At 43.6% G+C, this 26366-nt stretch overlaps 1 long non-coding RNA gene across 1 annotated transcript; it reads right to left on the reverse strand.

Moving 5' to 3' along the window:
- Positions 1 to 8192: 8192 nt before the first annotated feature.
- On the reverse strand, positions 8193 to 18030 carry LOC142746095 (uncharacterized). Its single transcript, XR_012881692.1, has 3 exons — positions 17808 to 18030; positions 16474 to 16599; positions 8193 to 8325 (listed from the first exon to the last, which is right to left on the reverse strand). It is a non-coding gene; the product is annotated as an uncharacterized LOC142746095 (long non-coding RNA).
- Positions 18031 to 26366: the final 8336 nt, after the last annotated feature.

Genomic DNA, 26366 nt, shown 5'->3' on the forward strand with positions numbered 1-26366 from the left:
GTAGCAGGCCGGCGATGGCAGCTTAACCCCTAAAAAGCCGCGATCTCTATAGAACGCGGCTTTTAAGGGGTTAATCAGCGGGGACACAGCGATCGGTCCCCGCTGTAGGAGCTGTGACAGCTGCTGAACAAGACAGCAGCTGTCACATCTCCTGTATGTGTCGGGAGGACGGCCGAAACGGCCGTTACTCCCGAGACGTACTATTACGGCATGGAGCGCTAACGATACAGCTGCCATGACGTAATAGTACGTCAAGGAGCGGGAAGGGGTTAATTTCCGCAAATTGTATCAGTCTACTTTTACCACTAAAATAAAGTACAACATGTGATGAAAAAACAATGTCAGAATTACTTGGATATTCAAAACTTTCGCAGAGCTATTCTCTGATAAAGTTAGACATACCAGATTTAACAAATCTGGCTTGGTCATTAAGGTCTTTTCAGGCCCGGTCATTAAGGGGTTAACTAACACATGCTAAAAATGGCTAAACGGTGTCTGGTCCTGAAGGCGTAAAATAGCCCGGTCCTGAACTGGTTAACATCTTTAACAGACGTTATTTAGGAGTGGAGGCAGATACCATTAGGACCTCTTACGAGTTAGGGTATGTTCACACGAGGGCGTCCGTAACGGCTGAAATTACGGGGATGTTTCAGCCTGAAAACATCCCCGTAATTTCAGCCGCAACGGCATGTGCAGGCGCTTGAACGCCGCGTCAATTACGGACGTAATTGGCGCTGCTATTCATTGAAGTCAATGAATAACGGCTCCAATTACGGCCAAAGAAGTGACAGGTCACTTCTTTGACGCGGGCGTCTATTTACGCGCCGTCATTTGACAGTGGCGCGTAAATTACGCCTCGGGCAGATGTTTGTCAGCGCTATTGAGGCGCTATTTTCAGACGTAATTCGGGGCAAAAACGCCCGAATTACGTCCGTAAATAGGCCGTGTGAACATACCCTTAAAGACTACATGCTCTTTCTCTGTACTGTTATGCTACCTGATGTATTCTATGCAGTATTATAATAATTAGGCTATGGTGGTTATTTGATGACTTCGGAGATTGTTCAATTTTAAGTATGTTTTCATTTTGTATGTATATGTATGGGTATCTTTGGGGGGATTTCCAATTTGTGGAATAATAAAATTTATATTTTTTGGACTTACATATGTCTAAAATACCCTTTTTCTGGATATAATTATATGAGGCGTATATAGGTTTTCCTGGGTAAGTATTAAATTTTTTTTTCCCGGAGTTGCGTCTTGTGCGGCGGAAACTCTGCGAACTGCTGCAAAAGATGAAACAACTGCTATTTGTTTTACCTCCCCATTGAATTCCTACTAGAAACACATACAGCGTAAACACTGCCGATTTTCCGCAACAGATTCATTGCGGAAATTCCGCTGTGTTTTACAGTAGCAGCAGTGTGGGTGAGAATTCAACAAATTTCCTCCCCACACTGCGGAAAAATTCTGCTGAAAAAGATGCACATAAATTGACCTGTGTTGCGGTTTCTTCAACCACAGCATGTCAATTATTGCTGCAAAATCGCAGCTCTTCTATTGCGGGTTTTCCCATTGAATTCAAAGAAGTGCTTAAAGAGGCTCTGTCAACAGATTCTCAAATCCCTATCTCCTATTGCATGTGATCGGCGCTGCAATGTAGAAAACAGTAACGTTTTTATTTTAAAAAAAACGTTCATTTTTGGCCACGTTATGAGCTATTTTATATTTATGCAAATGAGGTTTGAAATGGACAACTGGGCGTTTTTTTTCCGTTATGCCCAACTGGGCGAGTATTGTGTTTTTAACTGGGCGTGTTTACGTGTATGACGCTGACCAATCAATGACCAGTCAGCATCATACACTCCTCTACATTCATTTAAACAGCAGCGATGTGCAGCCACATAAACAGAGATTAACGTTAATCAAGTGTCCTGATAATGAATACACATGATCATCCAGCCTGGACGTCATGTGTATTCAGAATCCTGACACTTCTGACTCTTTTCTGTGAGACTCCGGCAAGGGAAGCGAATGACTGGTCATTGATTGGTCAGCGTCATACACGTAAACGCGCCCAGTTAAAAACACAATACACGCCCAGTTGGACATAACGAAAAAAACGCCCAGTTGTCCATTTCAAACCTCATTTGCATATATATAAAATAGCTCATAACTTGGCCAAAAATGAACGTTTTAAAAAAAACAAAACTTTACTGTTATCTACATTGCAGCGCTGATCACATGCAATAGGAGATAGGGGTTTGAGAATCTGGTGACAGAGCCTCTTTAAACCCGCAACAAAGCGGTGTGTGTTGCGATATTTACGACGGAATTACAGTGATGTCACCGGAAAAATTGCAAGTAAGAAAACAAATATTAAAGTTGTACTTACCCAGAGTTCCCTGCTTCTTCTCCAGTCCGGCCTCCCTGGATGATGTAGCAGGCCATGTGACCGCTGCAGCCAATCACAGGCTGCAGCGGTCACATGGCCTGCAACGTCATCCAGGGAGGCCGGAGCGGACATCAGAGGAGGGAGGGTAAGTATGTGCGATAATTAACGCAACAGGATTTACGTCCGAAAAAACGCACGACACAGTGGCGTGGGTTTTCGGATGGCATTCCCTGCAGTGTTGAAGGCGAATACTCTGCGTAGCAATTCATAGTGTACCTGACCTGAATATGCTCTGTGTATTCCTACCCTTAAAGTTGCAAATTTGAGAAGGGCATTAACCCCTTAAAGGGGTATTCCCATCTAAGACATTTATGGCATATCCACTGGACCCGCGCCTATATCGAGGGCGTCCCCCACCCCATCCCCGGGTCGTTGGTCACCTCATCCAGGCAGAGACTCAATAGAGAGGTGGTCTGGCTTACAGTGTTGGAAACTCCCATTCACTTTTGTAGGAGTTACAAAAACGGCTTCGCAGGCGGGACGGTGGTCTGGGGACTTCTGTTCTCCAGATAGGTGGGAGTCCCAGAGCTGAAACCCACATCTATCAGACATTTATCGTTATCCTCTGGATATACCATAAATGCGTAACATGGAAATACCTTTTTAAGGCTGAATTCAGACGACCATAGTATAAGCGTTGTCTGTGATGGGTTAGTTGAAAAATAGAATGTCCAAGTTTCTTCCATTATCACGGATCCCTCGATAGACTCAACCCTGAGTGATCCGTGAAAACAGGACTCGCAAGAGTGCAACTAGGGGCGTTTTTCACATCCGAGTTTGCACTTGCTCGTGTGACTGTCATAAGGGCCAGGCTATTATTGGCTTTCAGGGCTTTCCATTTTTTTTTCATGTTTTCCTCAACGCATTATATCAGCTAAAAAACAGAGCTGTATGAGGGCTTGTTTTCTGTGGGATGAGTTATCGTTTTTATCGGCACCATTTTAAGGTACATATAATTTATGAATTAAATTTTTAGTGGGTGAGAATTTAAAAAAACAGCAATTCTGCCATTATTTTTTGCGTGCCTTTTTACGTCATGGACTATGAGGTATAAAAAACATGTTTTGGTACAATTACAGTGATATTACAATTATACAGTTTTTTTTCTGTTTTACCACTTTTGGTGAATAAAAGTTTAATGGGAAAAAAAAGCATTTTTGGGGTTCCAAATTCTGAGACCCATAACCCTATTGGGACTCGTTTTTTTGCAGGGCGAGGTGCATATAGTTTACTGTTAAATTTTATAAAAAAAATTATTAGGAAAATGGGGAAAAAACAGCAAGAGTTTTTAGTTTTTTTTAGTGTACCTATTATTTAAACTGCATCTCGCATGACTGCATCAGCATCTAAGGGGTTGCCCAAGCCAACTGGTTAGGACCACCCTGTTCACTCCTCGCAGTTGTATCCGTACTTGTGGTGGGTAGTGAGTGGGGTAAGAGAGAGGGATGTAAAAAGGCAGCGCAATGACGGGAATAATGTTATTATTGGATGGCAGTGTTTTCCTTGTTTTTACTCTTCAAAGCTATTAATCCCATTTATTACAATTCTCTTTCTAAGAGCTTATTTAGACGAACGTGATATACGTTCGTGCAACGCGCGTGGTTTTCACGCGCCTCGCACGCACCTATGTTAGTCTATGGGGCCGTGCAGACAGTCAGTGATTTTTACGCAGCGGGTGACCGCTGCGTAAATCTCACTACATGTCCTATATTTGTGTGTTTCTCGCGCATCACGCACCCATTGAAGTCAATGGGTGAGCGAAAATCTCGCGCAGCACACGTAAGCACTTCCATGTGACGCGCGTGATTCGCGCAACAGCAGTAAGAACTATGAATGAAAACAGAAAAGCACCACCTGCTTTTCTGTTTACAAACATACAAACAGAGTGTCATAATGATGACATCATATGCTGCTGACACACGGAGCTGTTATGGACCTTTTGCGCGCGCAAAACGCACATGCTCGTGTGAATCCGGCCTTATTGTGATGTCATGAACACTGATCTTAGTTAAGACTAGAGAGGCCTGAAGTTCTTTGGATGTCCTTCTGGAATGTTTTGGCACTTACCTGCTGAATTGTCATTGAACTCTTCATCTGAGTAAATTTGTGAGGCTGCCGTTTCACCGGTCTAATTGGCACTACTGCGCATGTGCCGATTATGCCAGACTACACCCTCTTATGCTCTGCGAAGCCGAGGTTCCAATGGGCAGATCTTTGCCGACGTATTGGAGCCGTCTTTTCAGGCGTAATTCGAGGCATAAAACGCCTCCATTACGTCTGATAATAGGTCGTGTGCACATACCCTTAGGCCTCATGCGCACGACCGTAGCCATGTGCACGGCCGTGATTTTCGGGTCGGCCGGCAGCGGACTGTCAGCCGCAAGCCACCCGCAAATCGCGTGCCATGTACATGGCCGCGGCCATTATTTTCAATGAGCCCGGACCGCAGAAGACGGCCGTTATAAGGCATGTCCGTTCTTTCTCTGGTGCGTGTGCATGGCCCCATAGAAATGAATGGGGCCGCAATTCTCCCATGGATTTTCGGGGGAATTGTGGCCGCAAAAGCACGTTCGTGCGCATGGGGCCTTAGGGTCCATATTTTACGGACGTTATTGGAGCTGTTTTTCAATGGAGTCAATGAAAAACAGCTCCAGAAATGTCCCAAGAAGTGACATGCATTTCTTTGACGCGGGCGTCTTTTTACGCGCTGTCTTTTGACAGCGACGCATAAAATGACACCTCGTGGGAACAGAACACCGTAAAACCCATTGAAAGCAATGGGTAGATGTTTGTAGGCGTAATGGAGCCGTTTTTTCAGGCGTAATTCGAGGCGTAAAACGTCCGAATTACGTCTGAAAACAGTGCGTGTGAACATACCCTTAGGGCGGATTTACACGAACGTGATATACATCCGTGCAACGCATGTGATTTTCACGCACCTCGCACAGACCTATATTAGTTTATGGGGCCGTGCAGACAGTCCGTGATTTTTACGTAGCGGGCGTCCGCTGTGTAAAACTCACGACATGTCCTATATTTCTGCGTTTCTCGCGCATCACGCACCCATTGAAGTCAATGGGTGCGTGAAAATCACACGCACCACACGGAAGCACTTCCAGGGGACGCGCGTGATTCGCGCAAGTGCAGTGAAAAGTATGATTGAAAACAGAAAAGCACCACGTGCTTTTCTGTTTACAAACATACAGAGTGTCATAATGATGGCGGCTGCGTGAAAATCACGCAGCCGCGCATCATATGGTGATAACACATGGAGCTGTTAAGTGCATTTTCGCGCGCAAAACGCACACGCTCGTGTAAATCCGCCCTCACACTGACATTTTAAATATATTTTATGAAATTAATCAGTACAAAATATTGGACCTAAACTATTTACATAAAAAAGAAACAAATGTGATCAAACTGAACATTTACTTTACCTTTTTTAGCTTTCCATTCAATAAATCCATACAAAACAAGTGTTTTTTTTTAATGGATGTAAGCATATACAGTAAAAAAGAATCCATGATACGTAATTTGTACAACAAATAAAGTTTTTTTTGTTAGAAATTATATTTCATGGACCTCATGTGTTCTGTATTCTCTTTTTTTTTAACCCACTATGTAAAACATAAGCCACACACTGGTCTGTGTTTACATGGCGGAAGCAGTGATGACAGTAAGTAGACCAGTGTCTGGCTATGAGGGTATATTCACACGGCCGAAAAATGGGCGAAAAATCGGAAGCAGAACGCCTCCAAACATCTGCCCATTGATTTCAATGGGAAAAACAGCGTATTGTTCCGATGGACCATTTTTAATGCGGCCGTTTTGAAAAACAGCCGTGTAAAAAAACGGCCGTGAAAAAGAAGTGCAGGTCACTTCTTGGGATGTTTTTGGAGCTGTTCTTCATAGACTCTATTGAAAACAGCTCCAAAAACGTCCGTAAAAAAAATTGTTTTCTCTTGAAAACAGCTCCGTATTTTCAGACATTTTTTGCTGTGTGTGAACATACCCTAAGGCCTCATGCACACGACCGTAGCCATATGCACGACCGTTATTTTCGGGTCGGCCGGCAGTGGACTGTCAGCCGCAAGCCGCCCGCAAATTACCGCAAAAAAATTACCGTCGGCACAGAACATCGTAAAGCCCATTCAAATGAATGGGCAGATGTTTGCCGGCGCTTTGGTGCCGTATTTTCGGACGTAATTCGAGGTTAAAACGCCCGAATTACGTCCGTAAATAGTGTGTGTGAACGCAGTCTAACAGTCACTTGCCAGTATGGCAACTCACAGCCTAAACAAAGACCCTCTGAAGTGGTGGGGTATTAAAAGGTGACTATGAGCTGTTTTCATTCAGTTCTGCTATATGTAGCTTAAAGTTTATTATTATTGTTTTTTTTTTTACAGCCTGGAAAAACTTTAGTATGGTCAAAATAAGCACCTTAGTTTTCTCAACTTTTAGGTTTCGTTCAGGCTCAGTTTTAGCTTTCCGTTTGAGCTTTCTGTCAGAACGGAACCCTGGATGAAACAAACGGAAACTAAAGGTTCCCATTTGCAAATGGTTTACGTTTGTCTCCATTGTGCAAGGGTTCCGTCATTTTGACGGAAGCAATACCGTAGTCGACTGCGCTATTCATTCCGTCAAAACCACGGATCCCTTAAACAACAGTAACAAACTGAAACCATTTACACCGGATCCGTCACCATTGAAATCAGGGTTTCAGTCAGGGTTCCGTTCTGACGGAAAGCTCAGTTGGAACGCCAGAACGGAGCCCTGACGTGAACGAAACATAAAATATTTTTTACTGTATCTATAACAATAGAGAACTTAGTGTCACCTGCAAACACAGAGAAAATACTATGAATTACACCTTCTGCATAATTTCTAAACAGCAATGGTCTCAGTACAACTGCCAGGGTACTCCACTTATAACATTAGTCCAATTTACATATGTGCCATTATCTTTGTACTCAATGGGATGTCCATGTAAGGGTATGTTCACACGCAAACTAAAAAACCTCTGAAAATACAGAGCTGTTTTCAAGGGAAAACAGCTCGTGATTTTCAGACGTTTTTTAAGCCACTCGCGATTTTCGCTGCGTTTTTCGCTGTGTTTTCTATGGACGTTTTTGGAGCTGTTTTCTATAGAGTCAATGAAAAACGTCCCAAAAACGTCCCAAGAAGTGACCTGCACTTCTTTCTTTTTCGCGGCTGTTTTTTACGCGTTCGTTTTAGAAAACGTCGCGTAAAAAAATGGCCCGTTGGAACAGAACGCTGTTTTTCCCATTGAAATCAATGAGCAGATGTTTGGAAGCGTTCTGCTTCCAATTTGTAGGCCGTTTTTCTCGGCCCGAAAAACGGCCGAAAATAGGCTGTGTGAACATACCCTAATACATGGAGGTGCTCATTTCTTCAAAGTGAGAGACGCTCTTTATAGCCATCATCTGTTCCGACTAATAGACGAGGGTCCTGGAGAAGGGACCCCTTTTTTATTTGAAATGGGTTTTCTAATCTAGACAACCCATTTAATGCCCCATGACCTAAAGTGCAGCAGCATTTTATTACCAGAGAATATCTCTGATGATTTATGTTTCCATACCTTTGCAAATAGACAGAAAAGTATGGACACTTCATTAGTCAGAAGCATTTTTTTTATTGACATAAAGGTATGTCTTCCTAAAAAGAGAGAAAGAAAAAATAGCACAAAAGACAAAATAAAATGAAACCAATGACCCAGTTCACAGAGTAAATGTATATAATGATCATGTTCAGGTCAAATCTCCAACCACGACTTTCATCTTCGAAGTCATGCCTGTGCTCCCCATGTGGAAAATGCCTTCTTCCTACAGGATCCATGCGTCTCCTGAAATCTGCCATGGAACACAAGTGTAGTCAGAGAAAGCACCACTAAAAAAATCTAATAAAAAAACCCCAGAATAATACATATGTAAGGCTCTATTCATACTATGTTCATTACGTTTAATGTATGCAGTGAAATAATATTCTGCTATACAGTTGCATATGTCACCCACTGACTCCCATACCATGTGGTAGGAATTTTTCACCCTTGCATTTAAAGGAGTTGTCTAGGATTGCTTTCTTCCAAAAACAGTGCTACACCTGTCCATGGGTTGTCTGGTATGCAGCTCCACTCCATTGAAGTGAATGAGGCTGAGCTGCAATACCACACACAACCTGTGGATGAGTGTGGTGCTGCATACCGACCAAATGTATGTCAAAAGTACACTCTTAGGCCTCACTCACACGAGCGTGCGCAAAAACCACTTAACAGCTCCGTGTGGCAGCAGCATATGATGCGCGGCTGCGTGCTTTTCGCGCAGCCGCCATCATTATGACACTCCATTTGGATGTTTGTAAACAGAAAAGCACGTGGTGCTTTTCTGTTTACATTCATCCTTTTGACAGCTATTGCGCGAATCACGCTGTTCGCACGGAAGTGCTTCCGTGCGGCATGCATGGTTTTCACGCACCCATTGACTTCAATGGGTGCGTGATTCGCGCAAAACTCCGAAAGAACGGACATGTCGTGACTTCTTTTCAGCGGACTCACGCTGAGTAAAAATCACGCACATGTCTGCACGGCCCCATAGACTAATATAGGTCCGTGCGACGCGCGTGAAAAGCACGCGCGTTGCACGGACGTGATTCCCGTTCGTCTGAATAAAGCCTTATGGATATGTTTGGCGAAAGTAAACCATAAATGTGGTGTGATCATAAACTAGAAGGTGATCTAAACCTCAGTTTTCAATGTTCTGATGATAATGAGAAAATACCTTTGAGGTTACTTGCTAAATATTAGTATTGATCAACTGGCACAGATATAAAAAGTTTGGCTTATTTATATGAGTTGGCTTGTGTGTGTATTTGGAGGTATTTTGAGCACAGAGACCCTATAAAACTTTGGCTCTGTAGGGTTAAGAAGTCATATATATAAAGTGATATTTATTGACCCTGCCAAGCCACTATTGTTTTTATAGCCACGTAAAGGACTGTTGGCGTCTGTCAGTTCTACAGAGACAACTAGGTTGAATGATTAGGGATAAAGTAAATTCTCCATTTAATGTCACCTGTCTAATACAGGAAGAAGTGCAGCACCGCCTTATAAAGACTAAAATAAACCCAGAGTTTAATAATGAATTGGCTTTTTCCTCATCCTCCACCATTCCACTGATACAAGAGGGTATCTTATTATGTAGTTGAAAAATATTTAAGGGTTATAGCCATATTTCTTTTCTTACTACATAGAATACTATGCTAGGTGACTGTATGCACAATTGTTAACTAGTGTGTATGTAGGGTAAGCGTAATAAAGAGTGGAGTCCATAACATATTTGTTGATCTGGGAAAATGTGAGTCATGGAGAGAACGTCTAACTGCAAAGAAGAACCCATAGTAACATTACTGAAAGTATGCCATGGCTAAGATAGATAGATGGTAGATAGATACAGTGGCGTAACTGCCGCGGCAGCAGCCGTAGCGGCTTGAGGTGGCCAGTGCCGCCAGCAGACACGCTCCCCCCATAGGCTCGGTGGCGACGCTAGCAGTCGTTATGGCTGCTACAGCAGTAGCGCCACTACTATGGGGCCCGCGCCGCCGACCCTCCAACAAGTGTGGGCCGGGCGACACAGGCCCTATCATGCCTGTAGGCGTCGCCAGCACCGGTGGGGGCCCCCGGTGATAGCGACAGCCAAATACAAGCATTAGCGCTGAATAGCCGGGCATGTTCCGTGCCCGACCATTCAACGCCTTACAATGACGATGATTGGCTAGCGGCGCGATGACGTAATCGCGCCGCTTCCATGCTTGAAAGGCGCTGATTGACATAGCAAGTCATTTTGCCCCGCCAAGCAGCGTCATTGGACGACGCTCGTTAAGATCCTGCAGACCCGCTCAGAAGAGAGCAGATCTGCATCGCCAGCGAACAGGAACGGGATCATCGGAGTATGTAAAGTTTTTTGTTTTTTTCCCTCATAAAACTGTTAATAGCATTATCTATAGTGCGGGCTCTATCTACAGGGGGGTCGTCTATATGTGGGCCACTATATACAGGGGGGGGTCTATATGGGGGGATGTGGGGCACTAGCTACAGGGGTGGTCTGTATGTGGGGATGTGGGGCACAATCTACAGGGGGGTCTATATGTGGGCCACTATATACAGGGGGTCTCTATGTGGGCCACTATCTGCAGGGGGGGTCTATATGTGGGGCAATATCTACAGGGGGGTCTATATGTGGGGCACTATATGTGAGACAATATACAGGGGTGGGCTATATGTAGAGCACTATCTATAGGGGAGCTATTTTTTAGGGCACTTTCTATAGGGGTGGGCTATATGTGGGACACTATATACAGGGGTGGGTTACCTGTGGGGCACTAGCAACAGGGTGGCTATATGTAGGGCACTGTCTACAGAGATGGGCTATACGTGGAGCCAGGGGCCTATGTAGGTAGTGCCACAGTGCCCATGTAGATAGTGCCACACCTCCTTGAAGATAGCACCACCCCCCATATATAGTACTACCCTTTCCTATAAATAGCGCCATTGGGGCTCCCTCTAGGAGCTGAATCCAAAGCAGGAGCATCGACTACGCTGCGGCCGTGGATTCCGCACCAGGTGTAGCACCTGACGTCACTGTCTATATATGGACAGTGATGTCAGGGGTTCCCTCTAGGAGTGGAATCCCTGGCCAGAGCGTCGGCAATGCTCTGGCCAGGGAATCCGCTCCAGGAGTGGCCTCTGATGTCACTGTCCATTTATGGACAGTGACTTAAGCGGTTCCCTCTAGGAGCGGAATCCCCGGCCAGAGCTTCGGCAACACCCTGGCGGTGGATTCTGCTCCAGGAGTAGCCCCTGTCGTCACTGTCCATATATGGATAGTGATGACAAGGACTCCTCTAGGAGCACAATCCCCGGCCAGAATGGCGGCTACTCTCTTTCAGGGGATTTTGCTCCTGGAGGAGCCATTGAGGTCACTGTCCACTATCCATATATAGACAGTGATGAAAGGGGCTCCCTCTAGGAGCGGAATCCACGGTCAAGGCTTCGGCAACACTCTGGCAGGGGATTCCGCTCCTGGAGAAGCCACTGACATCACTGTCCATATAGGACAGGCTAGTCCTTGACTAGTGGAGGCTCTCCCTCTGCTCCTCCACTCTGTAGTTATGCTGAAGAATGGCGCTGACGGTGCCCTGCTTCAGCATTGGGTTCAACAGTATCTGTGTCCTGAAGACGCAGATACTGTTGACACCGGGACATACCCCCAGCCACCAGGACAGCGGGACACCGCCCGGAATCTGGGACAGATGGGAGGTATGTTTCATATACTGATCCTGTATTATAGTCCAGAGCAAACTCACAGTTCTGCTGGTTGCAAAGATACCTTCATACATACAGAGACTGATGGAGAAAGGCAACATTTTTATTATGTCAGAATCCAACAGAATTCCCCCCAAAAAAACACTGCTCCATACAGAATGCTTCTGTATGAAAAATCTCATAAACTTCCTTGGCAGCCTTTTTATGGCTTTGTACAAAACGGAGCTGTAGCACAGCCATGTGCATGAACCCTAATGTACAGTGCCAGATATAAAAATGTAACATCCCAGAAGGAAATACAGCAAGCTTTGTGCAGACATTAAGTCTACCAGGTACCAGGAATGCTGGGAGCAGGGGCCTAACTAGGAAAGACTGGGCCCCATAGCAAACTTTTGACTGGGGCCCCCCCTCCGCTGGGTATCACACAACCCCCCCTTGTAGATAATGCCTCCCTATATATTCCACCACACAGCGCCCCCTATAGATAGCACCATACACAGCCCCCTGTAGATAACGTCTTACAGCCCCAATCCCCCCTGTAGATAACGCCATACAGCCCCAATCCCCCCTGTAGATAACGCCATACAGCCCCCTGTAGATAACGCCATACAGACCCCCCCTGTAGATAACGCGATACAGACCCCTCTGTAGCTAATGCCATACAGACCCCCCCCTGTAGATAACACCATACAGAGTCCCCCCTGCAGATAACGCCATACAGAGTCCCCCTGTAGATAATGCCATACAGCCCCCTGTAGATAACGCCATACAGACCCCCCCCCGTAGATAACGCCAAAAAAGCCCCCTGTAGATAACGCCATACAGACCCCCTGTAGATAACGCCATACAATCCCCCGTGTAGATAACGCCATACAGAACCCCCTCTGTAGATAACGCCATACAGACCCCCTGTACATAACGCCATACAGACCCCCCTGTAGATAACGCAATACAGACCCCCTTGTAGATAACGCCATACAGACCCCCTTGTAGATAACGCCATACAGACCCCCCCTGTAGATAACGCCATACAGACCCCCCCTGTAGATAACGCCATACATACCCCCCCTGATAACACCATATAGAGCCCCCCCTGTAGATAACGCCATACAGACCCCCCTGTAGATAATACCATACAAAACCCCCCTTTAGATAACGCCATACAGACCCCCTGTAGATAACACCATACAGACCCCCCTGTAGATAACGCCATACAGACCCCCTGTAGATAACACCATAGAGAACCCCCCATAGATAACGCCATACAGACCCCCCTGTAGATAATGCCATATAGCCCCCCCCAAAAAAAAACGGCCTACAGTTTATCCTACAAAAGAAATGTATCCCCTATCCACAGGCTAGGGGATACATGTGTGATATCTGGCAGCGATAAGGAGAACGGGGGACCGAAAGTCCCCCCCAAGTTCTCCATGACTAACCTCGGACTTCCGGAGTTTGCGCAATTCAATAAAAATAAAAGGTGCGCTGGTCACGCATGCGCACATGCGCGACCAGTGCACAATTAATTTCTATGGAGCTGCAGACAGACCCCAGAAGTCCGAGGTCTGTCATGGAGAACTTCGGGGGACTTTCGGTCCCCCGTTCTCCTTATCGCTGGGCGTCCCAGCAATCACACATGCATCCCCTATCCTGTGGATAGGGGATGCATGATTTTTGTAGGAACAACCTCTTCAGTGGCGTCGCGCTGCAACAGCCATAGCAGCTGCTAGCGGAGCCTCCGGCCATGCTGCAGGCCCCATAGCAGCCGATATGGCTGCTATAGCGGTAGTTACGCCACTGCATGGAGCACTACCTATAGGGGTAGCTATATCTAGGGCAGCACGGTGGCTATGGGGGCACTATCTACAGGGGGCACTGTGTGTGTGTGTGTGTGTGTGTCTGTGACAGTGTATGGTACTATTATAATCAGGGACACAGTGTATGGCGCTATTATAGTTAGAGGTGCAAGAGGTGTTGAGAATTTTAACTTTGTTTATAGGTGCAGAAATATTTTAAAAGTGAGAAGCTGAAGACATCTGAGCGGAAAACTGTAGAAATGGGTCATGGCCAGTAGAAATCCATCATAGATGTCTGGACCGGAGGGAGAAGAAAAGAACTAGAATCTGAGATGTCACCGATGAGTCACTTAATGTAAATGTTTATTCTTCCTCTAATCAGTAATGTAGTCACTGTGTGATCTGCAGCGAGATGATTATGATATGATTTTTTTTGTGAAACATCATCGCCCAGCATATCCTTACCATTGTTTGGGCCATGCTAGGAGCTGTAATTTTACGCCGTACAAACCTATACGGTAGGGGTTGCACTAAATTTAGCTGTATTTGTTCTGGTGTTGTATATATGTACTGATCTTGGTTCTGATGCTGTATATACGTATGAGATTGGTTTTGGTGCTGTGTATATATGTAATAAGTTTTGTTCTGGTGCTGTATATATGTACTGAGCTTGGTTGTAGTGCTGTATTTATGTACTGAGGTTGGTTCTGGTGCTGTATTTACGTACTGAGGTTGGTTCTGGTGCTGTATATGTATGGGCTTGTTTCTAGTGCTGTATTTATGTACTGAGCTTGGTTCTAGTGCTGTATTTATGTACTGATCTTGGTTGTGGTACTATATCTAGGGCAGCACGGTGGCTATGGGGGCACTATCTACAGGGGGCACTGTGTGTGTGTGTGTGTGTCTGTGACAGTGTATGGTACTATTATAATCAGGGACACAGTGTATGGCGCTATTATAGTTAGAGGTGCAAGAGGTGTTGAGAATTTTAACTTTGTTTATAGGTGCAGAAATATTTTAAAAGTGAGAAGCTGAAGACATCTGAGCGGAAAACTGTAGAAATGGGTCATGGCCAGTAGAAATCCATCATAGATGTCTGGACCGGAGGGAGAAGAAAAGAACTAGAATCTGAGATGTCACCGATGAGTCACTTAATGTAAATGTTTATTCTTCCTCTAATCAGTAATGTAGTCACTGTGTGATCTGCAGCGAGATGATTATGATATGATTTTTTTTGTGAAACATCATCGCCCAGCATATCCTTACCATTGTTTGGGCCATGCTAGGAGCTGTAATTTTACGCCGTACAAACCTATACGGTAGGGGTTGCACTAAATTTAGCTGTATTTGTTCTGGTGTTGTATATATGTACTGATCTTGGTTCTGATGCTGTATATACGTATGAGATTGGTTTTGGTGCTGTGTATATATGTAATAAGTTTTGTTCTGGTTCTGTATATATGTACTGAGCTTGGTTGTAGTGCTGTATTTATGTACTGAGGTTGGTTCTGGTGCTGTATTTACGTACTGAGGTTGGTTCTGGTGCTGTATATGTATGGGCTTGTTTCTAGTGCTGTATTTATGTACTGAGCTTGGTTCTAGTGCTGTATTTATGTACTGATCTTGGTTGTGGTACTGTATTTATGTACTGATCTTGGTTGTGGTGCTGTATTCATGTACTGAGCTTGGTTGTGGTACTGTATATATGTCAGAGCTTGGTTCTGGATCTGTAGTTATATAGGATATATTTATAATAACAAAATTGCAGGGAAGATGGAATTGTTCTCAATTCATTGTATATTTAATGGGAATCTGTCAGGTAGTTTTAACCCCTTGAACCGCCACCATGCGGTAATACATGACCTGACAATATTTCCAAACATTCCCTTGTATGTTTTTTCAGATGCAGCAAAATTCTTAAAATCCACTTTTAAAACGATGCACACTATATGCTAATTACTCATTAGAGGGCCATGGGGCAGTGCCGCTATCATGAAGAGTCACATAATCCTGCCTTGAGTGACATCTCCCTGGCTGATACAGCTTTCTCGGATGTGCCATTGCCTTGTGGCACTATACACAAGGGGGGGCTGTGTGGCACTATACACAAGGGGGAGCTGTGTGGCACTATTCACAAGGGGGAGCTGTGTGGCACTATACACAATGGGGAACTGTATGGCACTATACACAAGGGGGAACTGTATGGCACTATTTACAAGGGGGAGGGCTGTGGCTCTATCTACAGGGGGCTGAGTGTGGCACTTTCTACTAAGGGGGGGCTGTGTGGCACTATATACAAGGAAGGGGGTTGTACGGCACTATATACAGTGGGAGCTGTATAGCGCTATATACAGTGGGGGCTTTATGGCAATATCTACAGGGGGCTGTATGGCACTATCTACAAGGGGGAGGTGGGGGTGCGATCTACAAATGGGGTGTGACACTGTGTATAGGCGGGGCTATATAGCACTGTCTACAGGGGGGCTGTGTGGCACATTCTACAGGGGGCACTATTTATAAGGGTGGCTGCTTCTGGCACCGGGGGGGGGGGGGGGGGGGGGCGGTCAAGACTTTGCTGTGGTCCCAGTATTTCCTAGTTACGCCCCTGGATAGATAGACAGACAGACAGACAGACAGACAGATAGATGATAGATAGATAGATAGATAGATAGATAGATAGATAGATAGATAGATAGATAGATAGATAGATAGATAATTAAGTTTTAATTATTTTAATTACATTTTTGCTAACATTGTGGAATCTGGAATTAGGATTTTCAGGAGAACACCCAACCTATATTAGAGCTCAATGCTGTTGTACTTTATTATTTTAATATCACATATATTGTACATATATCATTTGACATTTACACATTTATTCTTACCTCCAAAGACTCTGAATAGTCTGTTGCAGTTGGGTAAAGGCCATTTTGCACAATTTGCTCTCTGAAAAATTTGCTTTCTTTTAAGATACTCATTTGGAAAGAATGCCACAGAACATTTGCTGAGATCTGTAATTAAATAGATAATAATGAGGTCATGTTCCACAGTAATATGGTTATTCAATCTGCCTACAGCCAGCACCACCGAGATTTGATGATTCAGCACTATTCTATATAACAGTGCATTTATTATGATCGCATAAATTGTATTTAATGAATATGACACGCTATAAAAGGAATATATCACAAATGCCGGCATTAGCACACTACTTAACCCCACGTTGCTTTTGAAGTTTCTGGTGCACTGCAGAGTTTGCCCTGTGCATCCGCTATAAATTCTGATAAGTTTTACCATTAGAGTATGTATTCTCCTTATCAGAATGAAAGACACTGAGCAGTAGTCACAACTGTTACCATCATTGATATTACATTATATTTCTCACCACTGGTTCTTGCCCTTTCAATGACACCAGATGAGAGAACTTGTGCTTTATGTTCCATTCTCCGCTCTCCATCAATACTGACCTATCCGTCCCATTTATTGTTATGTGCAAAGGACAAGGGGACATTCAATGCGTGTGGAAGAAAGACGTTTAACACATCAATATAGGAAAGGGTTCTTTACAGTTAGAGTAGTCAAACTATGGAATGTCCTACCCCAAGAGGTAGTAATGGCAGATACTATGTCAGAATTAAAAAAAAAGCTAGATGAATATTTACTGACATATGGCATTGAGTATTATAACTAATCTAGCAATAAAAAATATAGTAATTGATTGAGAAAGGTTGAACTTGATGGATCTGTGACTTTTTTGTTACCTGTGTAACTATGTCACTAAAAAGGTGAACAGTATGCAACACCATTATTCTGTGATCAAAATCCTAAAATTGCCCAGTAGGTCAAGTTTTCCCTATTTCCCGTCTCACCAGTTCCTGTTTTTAATATAGAAAGGGTGAATATAAGGTAAAGGCACATCATAAACCCAATGGTCATCAAAGCTCTCCCTGCCCTGAACCTGCTTTACCTCTCTTACTAACAGACTTACCCACTGTCCTGCTATTTTATGGGACTGTGCCATGACCCGAACAGCAGAAGGGGTTAGGTGGGGTAATACAATTGTGCATTAAAATGGACATTTCAGGAGGTTTTGTGGGCATTCCTTGTATGTAACGGGGCGTGGGGGTTGGGGCTTACAAATGTTCCCTGATTTGGTGATGTATGCTGGCACATAAGAAAACATTTCTGACATATGATACACGTCATATATTTACATTACCTGAATGGAACTGTACACTTGTAATAATTGATCTGCAAAGCGGACATGGAGTTCTTGTAGGATTGTCTCTTGCCAGTGTCCGTAAACATGGCTCACAAAAAATGTGGCGGCATGGTGAACACATATAGGGGTTAAAATACACATCTAGGCATACAGCGCATGTGTAGCTCTGATTTTCTTTGATAATCTCATCTTCGTCTTCTGTGGCTATATTATGTGATTTATTGATCTATAAAAAAGAGAACCTAAAAGTGATACATTGTTTTTTTTCACATAAAGTAATTTCGCACGAGCATCTAATGACTCATAAACCCATACTGGCGTAGTGAGTCAATTTAACACACAATTAACAGGCATGTCACAACGTCATGTGAAAGCCAGTTATTATACTGTACCTTCCCAGCAATAAGGGAATGAGTGGGAAGCAGGGGAGGAAAAAATCCATGTGTCATGTAGCCGATTCTCAATCTGTCATCAGCAGGTGGAAAGAAGGCTTTCCCCTATCGAGATTAAACCGATAATGAATAATTGGTCTCAGACATCTGCATAGTAGAGTGTGTAGGACATTACTAACATGATCTTCTCTGCACGCAGTCAACCGTGATTGATACCTCCACGTCCTGGCACATTTGTCATACAGATAATGAGCTGAGCCGACTGAATTCCAAAAATGGATCAATCACAAGTCTGCCCAATCTTCTATACCCACTTCTTTTCCGAAGACAATTGGCAGAGTGAGATGTGGATGCACAATGCAGAATCTGAGATGGGTATGGAAGGAAATCCTCTACTTGTTCATAGCCGAATAAATAGGGAGTTACACCCAGAGTATCATGATAATAGAAGTGAAGGGGATTAATTATTGTAGAGTAGTAAATGAGAATACGAAACAAGGTCTGATCAAAATATCATTTACTATATGGGAATGCCCCTAGTTTAAAGGGGTTTTCCAGTCGCTAAAAATGGATGGCCTATCCTCAGAATAGGCCATCAATAGCTGATCGCTGGGGGTCAGACTGCTGGGACCCCCAATGATCAGCTGTTTTGAAGGGGCCGAAGTGTTGCTTCCCCTTCATTCCGGTCACTGCTCGTATTGTAAATTGCCGACACAGCAGTAGCGGCGATTCACAGGTGTTGCAGCCTTCTTCTCCCATTGAAGTGAATGATAGAAGGCTGTAATACTGTGAACCACCGCTACAGCTGTGTCGGCCCCTTCAAAATAGCTGATCAGCGGGTTCCCGGCAGTCGGACTCCGAGCAATCAGCTATCGATGACCTTTTCTGAGTATAGGCCATCAATTTTTAGGGACTGGAAAACCCCTTTAACCACTGAAATCTTGGAAGAATGCTATGCATCCTTTTTCCTATATTTTAGTGATACACAGATTGAGCAGGTTGGGTTAATACAGCTGCAGTGCTGTGAAAAATTATTGGCGATTCCTTCTGCTTTTGCTAATTTGTCACATTTAAATGTTTCAAATCGTCCAACTAATTGTAATATTAGATGAAGTCAATATGAATAGACACAAAATTCAGCTTTTAACCCCTTGGCGACATGTCACGTAACTGTACGTGACAGCCCCCAAGGGGAAGTATGGAGCAGCTGTATGTTACAGCTGACAACCCACTGCAACGGGCAGAATCGAAGATCACTTAAATTCTGCCCATTTTTCCACTTAGATGCCGCAATCAATATCGACCGCTGCATCTAAGCCGTTAAAATTAGGGGGATGGCGCCCTCCGACGTTCCACCAGCCGCTCCGTGATGTGATCGCGGGGTGCCAATGGTTGTTAAGGCAGCCTGGGGGCCTAATGAAGGACTCCAGGTCTGTCTTCTTTGTACTCCGTCAGTATAGCGATATACTCCAATACATTTGTATTGCGGTATGTCATGCAAGAAATCCAACGATCGCTGCTTCAAGTCCCCTAGGGGGACTAATACAAAAAAAAAAAAAAGAGTTAAATAGTTTTCTTTAATGTACAAAAAAATTAATAAACGTTAAAAAAAAAAATACTTTTCCCATTTTTTCCCTAACGAGATGTTTAAACAATAAAAAATTAACATAACTGTGTATCGCCACATCGATGAAAGTCCAAACTATATAATGTTATTTACAAATGTAACGTTATTTAACCTGCTCGGTGAATGCCGTAAAATTATTTTATGAACGCCCAAATTGCTGCTTTTGGCTCAACTTAGCTCCACAAAAAAATTGAATTAAAAGTGATCAAAAAGTTGCATGTACCCCAAAATGGTACCAATAAAAACGAAAGCTCATCCTGCAAAAAATAAGCAATCACACCGCCCAATCCAGGGAAAAATAAAAAAGTTATGGCTTTCAGAATGTGGCAACACAAAATATTTTTTTTTAACAAATAGGTTTTTCTTTATAGAAGTGGTAAAACATGAAAAAATCTATATAAATTTGGTAACTCCGTAATCGTATTGACTCATAGAATAAAGTTAACATATTATTTTTACCGCACGATGTACATCGTAAATACAAAACCTACAAAACTTGGTTGAAATCGCTGTTTTTTCCCATTTTTCCCCACAAATAATATTTTTCCGTTTCCCAGTACATTATATGGCACATGAAATAATGTGCAGAATTGCTTTCATTCGGCTACATTGGAAGGTTTTCGAGCATGAACTGCCCGTTTAAGGTCTCTCCACGGCATCTAAATGGGGTTCAAGTCAGGACTTTGACTTCGCCACTACGGAACCTTCATTTTGTTTCTTTTGAGAAACATTTTGCCTTCAATAAATAAAATCCAAATTAAAAATGAACATTTTGTATTTACTTGTGTTTTTTCTGTCTAATATTAAAATGATGATGATCTGAAAATATGGGTTTATTGCTCATACTGTGGTTACATGTCATTGGCTATGACATTGCGTATTGGTGCCATGTTGCAGTACCAGTGGCCATATTGTCACAGATGTGTAGCTTGCTTTAGTAGCTGAATACAATGCTATATGTTGACTCTGGGTTCCAGCATTATCATATCAATCAGTAAGTAATCCTTGCACAACCATGTAAATATTATACATTGCACCAGTTTTGATAAATCTCTAGCATTGTTTCTCTCCTACAAATTTAAATTCCAGCAACTAACATTTACCACCTATCCACAGGACGGATTATAAATACTTGCGGCTGGAATGCCCCTTTAATTAAATATATGAAACATTCCCTTCAAACTCATGTCAGATATCAATGATCTGTATAATATCTGTCCAATGAGGTCATCTTATACAACTAATTTATAGTAATGCTAGTGATAGATATAAAGAACCCCCTCTTGATATGGTGGTATCATGATGATTTCTTAATAAATCTTTATAGTGACTTGAGATCTGTTTTACTGATACAGAGTTGCAAATCCCCTGCATAAACATATGGGAGAATTTAAAGGGGTTATACAGGATTCTAAAAACATGGCTGCTTTCTTCCAAAAACTGTGCCACACCTGCCCATGGGTTGTATCTGATATTGCAGCTTAGCTAAATTGAAGTGAATGGGGCTGAGCAGCAATAATGTCCACAACATCCACAGGGGAGAAAAGAAAACATAGACCGCACATCCACTTGCTATACTTGATCTATTGCGGCTCAGCAAAATAAAATGTACGAACATGAGCAAGCCCCCCCCGCAAACTTCTCATGGCCGACGTTCCGCAGCTTTCAGCTGCATCGCTGGATCTCCTAAGTGACACACCAATGCAGCACTAGCAGCCAGGGGCGTCACTAAGGACTTAAAATGTCAGGGGAAATAGCCCCAATACATATGTGTCCGCCCCAAAAAAATGTGTGTGTGTGTACAGGGGCGGATTATAATGAGGGCAATCTGGGCAAGTGCCCGGGGCCTGAGGCTGGAAGGGGGCCCAGTTCGCTCCGGTTCTCCCTTACCGGCTGTTAAAATTACAGCCGGTTCGGAGAACCGGAGTGAAGCAGGACCACTCACCCAACCAGTGGCGTAGCTAGGGAAAAAAAACAAAAAACGTTACATACTCACATGATCCCGTTCCTGTTCGCTGGCGATGCAGATCTGCTGACTTCTGAGCAGGTCTGCAGGAGCTGAACGAGCGTCGTCCAATGACGCTGATTGGCGGGGCAGAATGACTTGCCCCGTCAATCAGGGCCTTTCAAGCATGGAAGCGGCGCCGCTAGCCAATCAGCGTAATTGTAAGGCGCTGATGGTCGGGCATTCAGTGCTAGTGCATGTATTTGGCTGTTGCTAGCACCGGGGCCCCCTCCGGTGCTAGCGACGTCTACAGGCATGAGGGGGCCTGTGTCGCCCGGCCCATACTTGTTGGAGGCTAAGCGGCGCGGGCCCCATAGCAGCTGCTAGCGGTGCCACTGGGCAAATGGGGGGGCGTGTCGGCTGGCAGCACGGGCCCCCTCAAGCCATGGACCCCGTAGCAGCCACTACGGCTGCTACCGCGGCAGTTACGCCACTGATCTTACCCTCCTCTTCAGCCGCGACGGAAGTTCTGTCCTGACTCTATCCAGGATCACGATGTTGTGCGAGGTGCATAGCGTTGCGACATCATGCACTGCGCACAGCGCTTTGACGTCAGGACCTCCGCTGTGCTCCGGAACCAGGAAGGTAAATACTGTCAGTTACTATAGTAACTTTTTATTGATGTGGTGCAATTGCGAATGCTGTGACCCCTATAGCTACGCCACTGGGTCTACTTAATCCGCCACTGGTCATTAACGATAATCTTTTATGTCTATAGCCAGCTTTAGTCATTCATATGTGCCTTTCTTACTTTTGTAACATAAAGGATTTCAGAGAATTATGAAGAAAATCTATTTACTGTAATCGAAACGATATGGAGGAGAAGTCTATGGTCAAAGTTTCCAAATATAGACCTGACATTTCTTGGCTTAAGGCTACATTCAGACGAACATACCCAACCTCGGATGTAAAAAACTGTTGTTTTTCACGTCTGAGGTGCACCAGCGGTGCACCCGTATGGGACACGTTATAATGAATCCCTCATAGACTAGAGTCTGTAAAGGAATGCGTGAAGCGCAGAAAAATAGGACATAACTTTTCACTGACCCTTCACACGCTCCATTGCAACAACGGTCGTGTGAACGGCCCCATTAAAGCACATGAGTCCGTGTGACGTGTTTTAACGGCCGTCACAAGGACTACGTATACGCTCGACTGAATGAGGCCTTATAGCCATAAATAAACGCTCGGATGTATTTGACGCTTTCAAGGGTGTTCACTACAAATTAAAAATAATGTCTATTCTGTATCCAATAAAGCTCTGTGCCTTGGAGAATAAAGGGACATAAAACAACCAAGGTTTTTATCTGAAGATCAAAAGGTCACATTGTATTTCATGAGTTTTCTTAATCTGAATATCTATACACATGGATTATACAGCACGCTGACAACAAAACAGACAGAAAAAAAATCAACTCCTCGCCCCAGGCCATTTGCTTCTACTGTTTTCAAGAAAAGATCAAGCAATTTAATAAATCAAACAACATGTTCAGATTAACTAATCTTTGTCAATGTTCCACCTAAATGAGTTAGGATCTATACTTATTGAATGGTGGAAATTGCCCTTTGTTGCTATGATCCACGGGAGGAGGGGTGTTAAGTATTTGATTTTAGAGTTCGGCCAGAGATATAGAATAAGTGAATACTCAGATCTACATAGGGGGTTACATCCAGGGGCAAATGCAAAGTTTTTATGGCGGATTTTCAAGTGTGATTGTGCCTTCAACAGACATCAAAATTCCCCCGATTATATGGATGTTCTACACAACTTACACGACACATTTTTTATAGGGAGGTTTAGAGGTTAGTGATAGTATTCCTGTCCAACTTCTGGCGATTTAGAGTGGTTTCGCAGTTAATATCGAATATCTTTGGTGGGCTATGGTAATAAAGGGTGAATATAAATTTATACCTTGTGGTCTAGGAGGGTTATGGGTAAATATCTAATGTCGGTGAGATGTAGGGTGGTTTGGTGGTAAATACTTAATAACAGTGGCGTAACTATAGTGGTCGCAGCCGTCGCAATTGCCCCCCCGCACCACATCAATGAAAAGTTACTATAGTAACTGGGGCCTATGTAATAAACTACACAGGCCCCCGTTATTATAGTAACTGACAGTACGTACATTCTTCCTTCCGGAGCGCAGCGGCAGTCCTGACATCACAGCTCTGTGCGCAGCGCATGACGTCTGCACCCCCTTCAAAATAGCTGATTGGGGTTGGTCCCGGGAGTCGGACCTCGACCCATCAGCTATTGATGGCCTATCCTGAGGATAAGCCATCAATGTTTAGGGACTGCACAACCTCTTTTAAGCCTAGCGTGTGTTAGGCTTAGATACAGGGCCCCAGCAGACAATAATCTTATACTGTATAAGATTACTGTCTGCTGGACCTTGTATCTACGCCTACCTTAGGCTTAGATACAGGGTCCAACAAACAGTATCACACATGTACTTGGGCCCTGTATCTAAGCCTACTATATGTATTAGGCTGTGTACACCTCAGCGTTTCCCCTGCCGTTGAGGGGTTCCGTCTGAGGTTTCTGTCTTCGATGACGTTTTTTTTTGTTATCAATAAAATGGTTAACGAGGGTTGTGTGTTTTTTTTTTTATTTCAATAAAATATTTTTTCTATGCCCTTATATTTTTTTTAAACTTTATTACTACTGCCTTATTAATAGCTGCTGGCTGATTGACAGGTCCATTACTAAGGCGGGGCGTAATGTTAGCCGCTGCAGAGGCCAACACTAACCCCCATAATTACCCCGGTACCCACCGCTACCAGGGGTGCCAGGAAGAGCCGTACCTGTACCTGACCATCTGTAGTGATGGTCTGGCACTGGGGCGGCCGCATGCTGTTGTTATAATGCTGGGAAAGGCCAAACACATTGGCCCTTCCCACCCTGGTAATACTAGGCTGCTGCTGCTGCAATGTTGTATCTGGCTGGTTATGTAAAATGGGTGGGGACCCCACTTAATTAAAAAAAAAAATAATAATTGGAAAGAACGATGTGAGGTGCCCCCATTTATATAACCACATAGCAGCAGCAGCCTAGCATTACCAGGGCGGGAAGGGCCACTATTTCTCCCACAGTTTTATCACACGAGATGATTGATGATGCTATTGGTTCAGACTCCAGCGCAGATTGGGTGGTCCTAAAAAAGGAAAACCATTGGTAGGTCCAGTATTGGTAGTGCTCATACTCGTAGGGCATCTGATATTCCCTCCATTCTGGCTTGGGTTTGTACCTACAGGGCGAGGGGTAAATGGTAGATTCGGAATGGTAGATGTAAAAGAGACTGAGGGTAAAGAGTTGGAGGTGATAGTGGGAAGTGTTGAAGTCGAATTGGTTTGACATGATACAATTGATTTAGATTGTGTCAATATTCTTTTAGAGGAACTGTATCTGTTATTCTTACTTTTACGTTTAGTGCCTATTCTAAACGTAAAATTCTGGTATAGATGGTATATTCGGAATGGTAGATGTAAAAGAGACTGAGGGTTAAGTCGAATTGGTTTGACATGATACAATTGATTTACATTGTGTCAATATTCTTTTAGAGGAACTGTATCTGTTATTCTTAATTTTAAGTTTAGTGCCTATTCTGGAACTAGTAGATTCATCAGTACCTGAAACGTCGGATTCAGAGAGATCTGTGGTAATTGTGGTACGTCTAGGTGCAGGGTATGCACGTGTTCTATAGGTGTAGGCTTGGCCTGTGTCAAAGTCTCTTCTATCCCTTACGTACTTGCAGTGTTTTCTTTCTTTGATATCACCCTGTAATTTCTCAATGTTTTTTTGTAATTTATTCTCGCAGTTGTTAAATTCCGGTAAGGAACTAAATGCTCGAATGTCCCCAATTTGTTTTTCTAATTGTACAGTGGTTTTATTAAAGTTTCTTTCTTCAAATCCCAAAATATAACTGAGCAGCCGCGAAGAATTAGCTGTTAAAAGTCCTTCCCAGCCCTTTATAAATTCAGCGTCACTCCGTTTTAAGTTTGCGGTTATGTTGATGCGTAGACCTCTGTATACAATCTGCTGATCAATGTACGTTTGCAGGCTCGCTATTTCCCAACAAGATCTGACATATTTTTTATATGTTTTCTGTAGATCTCTAAACGCTGTTTGAATGTCAAATTGGTGCATAGGAATATTGTCAGCGGAAAAGACATAGGCTACTTCTGCAGATAAACTATCTGAATATGAATTGGGTTTTTGAGACAGGAAACTTGCCATCACTAATGTTTTATAAATGTATGAAAAGTTCCACAGTGGGAACAGGGTCAGAACAAAGGGTGATTAACCCGGTATTGAATGCACAGAAATGAAAAAAAGACCCTGGTAGTTGGCGGGCACTAGAACATCATATATACAAAATTGGCACCAGCAAAGAACCCTATTTCCCAACTACCACTAAATGATTGTTATTAACTTTATTAAGCTACATGAGCAAACAGACGAACCACATATATGTTTAAAAATACACATGCATGCTGCTGGAGGAGTAGTGTAGCGTCCATGGCCACGGGCC

This window comes from Rhinoderma darwinii, chromosome 1 (genome assembly GCF_050947455.1).
Source record: "Rhinoderma darwinii isolate aRhiDar2 chromosome 1, aRhiDar2.hap1, whole genome shotgun sequence".
In the NCBI taxonomy this organism is placed as follows: Eukaryota; Metazoa; Chordata; class Amphibia; order Anura; family Rhinodermatidae; genus Rhinoderma; species Rhinoderma darwinii.